Genomic DNA, 9,713 nt, shown 5'->3' with positions numbered 1-9,713 from the left:
TTCTTATCTGTATTTTTTAAAGCTGTGTTGTTGGTTAGGGCTCTCGTAAGTAAGCATTTCTCTGTAAGGTCTACATCTGTTGTATTCGGCGCATGTGACTAGTAACATTTGATTTGATTTGCTGGTTGAAGATGATGTGGTTTCAAGTGAGAACATAAATAACTAAGCAATGACATTTAGGTCTGATAGTTTTCGAAGAAACTGTGAATCAGGCTTTATGAATACATTTCTATACCATTCAACAACATTTAAGACTGCAGTCTAATTATTATAAGAGACAACAAAAATATTTGTTCCAAAGAGAAATCTTTATTTTCATCAAATCATCAAAGCATTAAAGCAAACATTCCTACAGTATCTAATAGTAATAAAACAGAACACATCACATCTAACACTGATACAACCTCAGTCTACAGAGAGGATTGATACATGAACTCAAGCAAAGCCCCCTGTTAGTCTACATGTCAGTGATCAATAAGACAGAGAACATCTGATCTCAGAACAGAGTCAAAGCAGAGGAACCAGCAGCCTCTCTCCACAGGGGTGTGACTGAGGGGTCCTACCCAGAACAGTCAGCCCTCCTCAAGGTCTTGGTGACTGGAGTCTGGGATTTCTGCTGGGCTTCACAGGTCACCTCTCCTGCCTTGGTCCACTCCTGGGCAGTGAGAGTCAGGGTGCTGCTCCAGCTGTATAGACCATCCTTCTCCAGGACCCCAGGATTGGCCTCCTGCTTCTTGCTGGTCCCGTCCACTTTCCAGCTCATGGTCCAGTCTGAGGGGAAGCCCTTGTTGGCCAGACACGTCAGTGTGGCTGTTGTTGTACTGGACAGTTCCTCACTAGAGGGGGGCAGGACGGTGAGGGTGGGGACACTGTTACCTGGAACAAACAGAACACATCAACTAAGTAACTACATCAAGTACAGCTACAGTAAGAGATTATCTTCAGCAAAGTACACATCAAAATACAGTGAATTGGAAATGCCCTCTAAATATTAATGTATGAGTTAGATTGTTTAAAAGATGTGGAGAAAACACTAAAGTAATATGATACAGCAGATTTATGAACCAAACAAGTATAAAGTGGTAAAATAACTAGAGTTACTAGTCATATGGTGTCAGGTATACATGTTATACAGATATTGTTTAGGAATGGATCTGATCAGAATAACCTAGTCATATTCATAGTATTTTCATCACATATCAACCATGTTAGATTATGAAGTCAGTTACAATCATAACTGAGACCCTTTGTCTTCACACTAACAATGAAGTCTACCATGAATACAATGCAACAATGAGGAATACTATATATAATACTATTAAATAGTTATTTACCAGAATTAAGTTATGGTCCGCAATCATACAAACCAGACATAAATAAACTTACAATTTATCATCTTGATTCAATAAAATGTTGTTTGAAAGAAGGCTCAGTCAAAAGCAAAATTTAACCAAAAATATTTAAGAGTGAAAGTTCTAAAATCTGACACTAACAGTAATACACAATGCAACAACTATATCCAAGGCTTCGTCGAAAGTAGTAGAAAAAATATTTTCATGGAGACAGAGTTTAAGAAAGTAAAATACAAAAAAATGTAATCAGAAAGAAATAACAAGAGAGCTTGTTACTTACTTCCAACATCAAGTCTGGTGCCGCTACCAAAAGTGCACCACAGTGATACAATCCCTATTACTGCTGGTACAAAAACCTCCTGAAGATTGGGGAAGCTGAATTTCTTTAGACTGTGGTTCAAATAATGAACTCTACTATGGTATGAATACTTTACAGAAATGATTTAATCTACTCCATTTGAAATAAAGTGTTTTTAATTTAGTTTTCCTTAACATTGAACAGAAACCTACTTTACTACGTTTCTTACAAGGCGCAGTATGTTTATTCATACACCTAATCTAAGATGTAGGCTAATCACTTTAATCTTTAAAAAATATAGGTCAAATTTGATTAGATGTAATAACATGTATATTAAAATTGGCCATAGTACGTGAAAGGCCTTGTGTATTTTTCAAAATATCATAAAAAACATATTTTTTTTAAATCCTCAATATCAAGACAAAATTAATAGAGATATTGACTCACGACATCAAAAGGTGAATAAAATGGTACATTATGTTGTTTACTTACTTCCAACATCAAGTCTGGTGCCACTACCAAAAGTCCACCACAGTGATACAATCCATATTACTGCTGGTACAAAAACCTCTCTGTGTTGTGATGCTGCAGCTGTTACAGTGAAGATCACTCATACAGACTCATAATCAACACTAATACACTTTAACATCTTCCAGGTAGAACAAACACTTCATATAAGCTGTTTCTAAATAATACAAATATGAATTGTGTCTTAAATCCAGATATTAGTCATTTTTCCTTCTCCTGTGTATCAGGTGTTCTCCTAGTCTGGAGGTACAGTCCAGCATTAGATCAGTGTTGCTAGTATTCCTCCATATTGCCCATATGAAAGACAACAGCAGCAGCAGTAGTGATAGTGATCCATGTTGTATATTCCTTTATTAAACATGTTCATCTCAGATTTAACAGTGGTGGTAAAGTCACAGAGGACAGACAACACTACCAGAGGAATCCTACCAGCTTTAGTTTAGAGAAGTGTTCACTAACTGATTAGAGGAACTTACATGAGAGACCAAGCATGAGTGAACAGACAGTTCATTATATCTGATCATCATCAGAATAACAATATAATGGTGGTGTGACATAAAAGTTGCCATACATTAGTTATCCAAGTAAACAGTTGCTGTTTGATGTTATAAAAGGGGCAGTAGGTAGCTAGCGGTTAGAGTGTTGGGCCAGTAACTGAAAGGTCACGATTTTGAATATCTGGGTCGATAAGGTGAAAAATGTGTTGATGTACCTTTGAGCAAGGCACTGGCAGACCCTGGTCTCAAACCTACTCTCCAAGGATGACTCAAGGGGAGTTAGGATATGCAAAAAACACATTTCCAATTGACACATGGGCATAAAACACACATGTATGTGTGAGAAATAGGACAAATTTAAGCACTCACCTAATTATTATAAAAGAAAGCTCAACCAAGCCAAAATATATTCTGATGGGATACTACTTGGAACCTGAAATAGATTTGAAACATTAATTTGCATAAAGCATCTGCTACGCTGCTCTAAGAGCATTTATATCCCTGTGAGTTTAACACTTCATGACTGAGAGCTGTCCTTCATGACAACAGAACCCACAACAACCATGACTTTTATCACCATCTTCATCTGGACACTTGTCTTCTGCTTTGAAGGTTACAATTTTCAGAATGTTTTGATGAAAATGAATTAAATCTACACCGTCGACATGTATATCAGTATTACTATTTCTATTCAGAAATATTCATTACTGTATGTAGTATTTCATTTATATAAACTTTTTTATTATCTGTTTCAGAATCCAGAGGACAGTACACTGTGACTCAGACTCCTACAGTGAAAGCTGTTCTCCCAAGACAGACAGTCTCTCTGAACTGTAAAACCAGCAGTGATGTGTATGATGATGACTCTCTAGCCTGGTATCAACAGAAACCTGGAGGAGCTCCTAAACTCCTTATTTACTATGCTACAACACTTCAGTCTGGGACTCCATCTAGATTCAGTGGTAGTGGATCTGGGAGTGACTTCACTCTGACCATCAGTGCAGTCCAGGCTGAAGATGCAGGAGATTACTACTGTCAGAGTGTACACTACCCCAACAGTGTCTTGGTGTTCACACAGTGATACAGAGTCGTACAAAAACCTCCCTCAGTCAGACTGCACAGTGACTGTACTGCTACAGCTGGGACCTACTGCAGGAAGAGACAGTGACATGGAACAGTGATCAGCTCAACTTTGAATATGGTTAGAACGCATGATACAAATCACACGTTCTCCAACGTCCTCATTATCATCCTCATCATCATCGTCTGCTAAATGACTTAAATGTAAATGTAATCATCATCATCATCATTAATATCATCATCATGGTTGTATCTTGTTATATTGGTCATGAACTGAACGTTTGTATGAAAGTTATTAGACGTTTTGAAACACTGTACCAGTCCATATGCAGAGTAAGATCTACACAAGTATAAGAAAAGTGATGTTAAATCATCATCAGCCCCTCAAACCAAATCCCTACATGCACTTCACAACCAAATATTGATGTGATCATCTAGCATGTATTAACCCTTTTCATGATCTGTGAATGAGACATGATACTGGGCTCAAACATGAGACACATTTACGTAGAGACATACACTACACACTATCATCGTAAAGTATAATATTTTTTTATCTGTCATCAATTACTTGGTGCCTTATCTGTTATGTTGTAACAATGCCTCTCGATGGAGGGGGTTATGTGGAATCAGGAGCAGGAGAGCAGAAGGGTTCCAGGAAAATCAACAGTTTAATTGGGCGCTCCGAAAGCGCAACGACACACACAGGGGAGAAACCTTAACTCCGCTAGCCACAAGCAATATGTCCATGGTAAACACCTTACATGTCCCCTACAGCAAATCATGATTATTTTTTTGTATGTGTATTGGCCTTATTTCTATTACAGCATATTGGATGACTGTCATTGATATTCCATTCACCCAGTTTAACATAGATTGGTTTAGGCTACTAAATATTACTTGCATTTTCCCTATACCCATCATGAGGTTCCTACAACCTAGCCTATAAATTCAACGTAGGTGAACACAGCTCGAGAGAAAGATTTGTGGTGACTGACAGTGACACATGGACAGACAATGAAACATTCAATACTGCCTTGCACACTCTTGCTGACCTAGGGTGTAATCATTAGTCCAACAGTTGCAAACAGTAAGGACCAACGCCGGACAGGAGAGGCAGGTACGGGGAGTCAGACATTTATTAGGGAACAGACAAGGAAGCAAGACAGGAACAGTGTCGGAACACGGACATGAGACAATAAATCCCGAAGCAGGGAACAGAGCTTGGGAACAGACAGATATAGGGAAGGTAATGACACAAGTAACTGAGTACACGTGAGTCAAATGATCGCTGATGCGTGTGACAGGGGGGAAGGCAGGTGTGCGTACTGATGGTGGCTTGAGTGTGTAATGCTGGAGATCCTGGCGCCCTCGAGCGCCAGGGGGAGGAAGAGCGGGAGCAGGCGTGACAGAAAACAATAGTTTATAATGGACAAATTCATGTATGTTTACTCCCGTTTCGCTCCGTTTCCTTCCATTTAAGAAATGTTTTTCAACAGAATCGGCGGAATGAATACACCTGATCACATGCAAACAGTTCACTTTCGTAGCCAAATACAAACAGGTCGTTGTATTCATTCTCGCATAGTGGACTTCAATGTTCAACATATCAGCTGTCTGTGACCAGGTGAAAAAACCTTTCCTAGCCAAACCTTCATATCATAACCGCAGCTAACTCACCATATTAGCTAAAGTAACGTCATAGTCAACATAGCTAATATAACTAACGCGTTAGTAAACCCGCTACAATAATGCAGTACAGTGTACAATCAGAAAGCAGTTTAGCAGTTACACCAGCAGGCCCCAGTGGCAATACATTAGTCAAACTAAAAGCTTACAATGCATTCGGAAAGTATTCAAACCCCTTGTCTTCTTCCACATTTTGTTATGTTACAGCCTTGTTCTAAAATGGATTAAATAAAACCATTTCTTCAGCAATCTACACACAATACCCCATTATAACGAAGTGGAAACAGTTTTTAGAAATGTTTGCTAATTTATTCAAAACTAAAAACAAAAATACCATATTTACATAAGTATTCAGACCCTTTGCTATGAGACTCAAAATTGAGCTCAGATGCATCCTGTTTCCATTAATCATCCTTGAGATGTTTCTAAAACTTGATTAGAGTCAACCTGTGGTAAATTCAATTGATTGGGCATGATTTGGAAAGGCACACACCTGTCTATATAAGGTCCCACAATTGACAGTGCATGTCAGAGCAAAACCCAAGCCATGAGGTCGATGTAAGTGTCCGTAGAACTCAGTGACAGGATTGTGTCTAGGCACAGAACTGGGGAGGGGTACCAAAAAATGTCTGCAGCGTTGAAGGTCCGCAAGAACACAGGGACCTCCATCATTCTTAAATGGAAAAGTTTGGAACCACCAAGACTCTTCCTAGAGCTGGCTGCCCGGCCAAACTGAACCCGATGGTCACCCTGACAGAGCTCCAGACTTCCTCTGCGGAGATGGGATAACCTTCCAGAAGGACAACCATCTCTGTAGAACCCCCCCAATTAGGCCTTTATGGTAGAGTGGCCAGATGGAAGCCACTCCTCGGTAAAAGGCACATGACATCCCGCTTGGAGTTTGCCAAAAGGCTCCTAAAGACTCTCAGACCATGAGAAACAAGATTCTCTAGTCTGATGAAACCAAGATTGAACTCTGGCCTGAATGCCAAGCGTCACATCTGGAGGAAACCTGGCACCATCCTACGGTGAAGCATGTTGGTGGCAGCATCATGCTGTGGGGATGTTTTTCAGCGGCAGGGATTGGGAGACTAATCTGGATCGAGGCAAATATGAATGGAGCAAAGTACAGAGAGATCCTTGATGACAACCTGCTCCAGAGTGCTCAGGACCTCAGACTGGGGCGAAGGTTCACCTTCCAACAGGACAACAACCCTAAGTACACAACCAAGACAACGTAGGAGTGGCTTCAGGACAAGTCTCTTAATGTCCTTGAGTGGCCCATCCAGAGCCTGGACTTGAACCCAATCAAACATCTCTGGAGAGACCTGAAAATAGCTTTGCAGCAACACTCCCCATCCAACCTGACAGAGCTTGAGAGGATCTGCTGAGAAGAATGGAAGAAACTCCCAAATACAGGTGTGCCAAGCTTGTAGAGTCATACTGTTACGATAATTAAGTTATCAATGTTCTTAAACTGAACTTCAATGAAACTACTCAGTCTGCCCCCCCAGACTGTGTAAGATTCTGGTTGAATGAAGCAGACGGATACCCAGCCTACAAGGGTCAAAACTATGATTTATGAGAGCTCTGAAATTCATACAATGCACACAGCCTTTTATATTACCACACACACACACACACACAGACACACACACACACAGACACACACACACACACACACACACACACACACACACACACACACACACACACACACACACACACACACACACACACACACACACACACACACACAAATAAACTTACATCAGTAGAGAACTCCACCCTGCTTTAGGCGGCTGTATTTTTTTACAGTACCCAGACCACCTGTCTCCTTATCTTTTGCCAGCCTAGCCATTTTCAGGCAGTTGTTCCCCTCCCTAACTTAGGGAGGCCCTGTTCCTGTTCCTCTCACAAGGTCGTCTTATCAACTATGCCCTGTTCATTTTGAAATAGTAACAGTGTCTTACTCACACACAGAATTGGAATATAGTTTTTAACCCATTATTATAGCCTTATGATTTCGAATACATTTCAACAGGTTATATGGTTTCTGAGTGAAATCATTTAGTCAAACCTTTAATCATATAATTTCCATTACACATACCCAAGAAGACTTGAGGCTGTAACCGCCGCCAAAGGTGCAACAAATTCTAAAAAACAGTTTTTGCTTTGTCATTACAGGGTATTGTGTGTAGATTGATGAAGAAGAAAAACGATTTAATCCATTTTAGAGTAAGGCTGTAACGTAACAAAACGTGAACGAAAAAGTCATTGACTCTAAATACTTTCCCGAAGGCACTGTACCTTGACTTGGAAGAGTTCCAGTGTTGGTTTGCCATGGTTACTGTTGGCAGCTAGAGAAGTTGCCCAGGAGAGTAAAGGATTTAGTCTAAATGATCTGTTTTTTGGACATGCAGCGCGTGGCTCTCTGGCTGTGTTGCAGGACAGCTGGGGAACAGTAGAGCCACCACTAAATTTACTTGATTATGTCAATGGTGTTCGTAATAGACTGTGCTCTGCTGCTGAAATGGCAAAAGAGAAACTGGAAAGGGCACAAGTAAAGATTAAGCATATTTATGACTGTCGGTCTGAGCGTAGACAATTTAGCTCTGGTGACCAGGTTTTAGCTCTTTTACCTATTTGTAGGTTCTTCTTTGCAGGTTAAGTTCACTGGTCCTTTCACGGAGGTGCGCAAAGTGTCTGAACAGAACTGTCTGATTGCAATTCCTAAGCGCAGGAAGGCCACCCAACTTTTTCATGTGAATTTGTTGAAAACTTACTACTCTCGTTCATCGGCATCAACTCCTGTTAAGTTAGGTGATAGTTCACTTAGAGTTGGTTCTGTCCTTTCTGCATTCTCAGTTGTCCTAGAGTCCGTTTCACCTCATATATTGTATGAGGAGGAGAGTTCAGCTCCTGATGATGGTGTTTTTCAAGGCCATTTAAAATTTCTGAACTTTGGGGAATTTACAGTGATGTGAAAATACTTTAAAGTACTACTTAAGTAGTTTTGGGGGGATATCTGTACTTTACGTTACTATTTATATTTTTGCTAACTTTTAAATTCGCTTCACTACATTCCTAAAGAAAATAATGTACTTTTTACTCCATACATTTTCCCTGACACCCAAAGTACTCGTTACATTTTGACAGGAAAAATGGTCCAATTCACACACTTATCAAGAGAACATCCCTGGTCATCCCTACTGCCTCTGATATGGCAGACTCATTAAACACAACTGCTTCGTTTGTAAATTATGTCTGAGTGTTATTGCTATCCGTCAATAAAAAAAAATAAAAAATTGTTCTGTCTGGTTTGCTTAATATAAGGAATTTGAAATTATTTATACTTTTGCTTCTGATATTTATGTACATTTTAGCAATTCCATTTACCTTTGATACTTAAGTATATTTTAAACAAAATACTTTTAGACTTTTACTCAAGTAGTATTTTACTGGTTGACTTTCACTTTTACTTGAGTCATTTTCTATTGATGTATCTTTACTTTAACTCAAGTATGACAACTGAGTACTTTTTCCACCACTGGGAATTTGCATGCTCTATTGAGGTAAACATATTGACAGTAATCCTGCTCTGTTTTCTGATACGCTCTCTCGTACTCATCTCATTGAGCATGATGTTGATGTTGGAGCTGCTCAGCCAATAAGACAGTGCTTCCATCGTGTTCAACTGACAAGTGCAGGCACTTAGATGCAGAAGTCAAGTACATGTTGGATAACGATATTGCTGAACATTCTTGTTCCAGTTGGGCTTCACCTTATCTGTTAGTCAAGAAGCCTGATGCATCTTTTAGGCCATGCACAGACTATCGTAAAGTTAACAACATTACGTAGCCTGGTTCCTTTCCTCTTCCTTGTTTGGAGGATTGTGTTGATCAAGTGGGTTCTGCAAAATTTGTGAGCAAGTTCGATCTTCTAAAAGTGAACTGCCACATCCCATTGTCTCCTAGAGCAAGGGAGATTTGAGGTGGGATCTGTTTTTGCAGCTCTACAATTTGGACATTCGTCTTATTAAGGGCAAAGAAAATGTCCTTGCCGATGCCTTGTCCCGTGCCTCAATGCCGTAGTTTTTGTCATTCTTTTGGATAACTTGCCTGTGCTCTTCTGTCTCCCTCTTGCTTCCCCGGTTCTGTCTCTCTTTCTCTCACTCTTAAAGTGCTCCTTAGGATCCAAGGTTGCTGAGGTGAGAGAGGGAGGGGCAGCCTTAAGGGCAGAGGTGTGTCTGGGGGTTTAGCTGGGTGT

The 9,713-nt window shown here is 40.0% G+C and overlaps 1 pseudogene across 1 annotated transcript; it reads right to left on the bottom strand.

Annotated features, from left to right (window-relative positions):
• Nucleotides 1–289: 289 nt before the first annotated feature.
• Nucleotides 290–9,132, bottom strand: LOC145879952 (Ig kappa-b4 chain C region pseudogene; annotated as a pseudogene). Its single transcript, XR_014392828.1, has 3 exons — nucleotides 9,072–9,132; nucleotides 2,143–2,259; nucleotides 290–876 (listed from the first exon to the last, which is right to left on the bottom strand). The product of XR_014392828.1 is annotated as an Ig kappa-b4 chain C region pseudogene (transcript).
• Between the last annotated feature and the right edge of the window lie 581 nt (nucleotides 9,133–9,713).

The sequence above is a fragment of the Salmo salar genome, chromosome 07 (genome assembly GCF_965601325.2).
Source record: "Salmo salar chromosome 07, fSalSal1, whole genome shotgun sequence".
Taxonomy (NCBI): domain Eukaryota; kingdom Metazoa; phylum Chordata; class Actinopteri; order Salmoniformes; family Salmonidae; genus Salmo; species Salmo salar.
The sequence above is the reverse complement of the archived record's forward strand: the minus strand, read 5'-3'. Positions and strand labels throughout refer to the sequence as shown.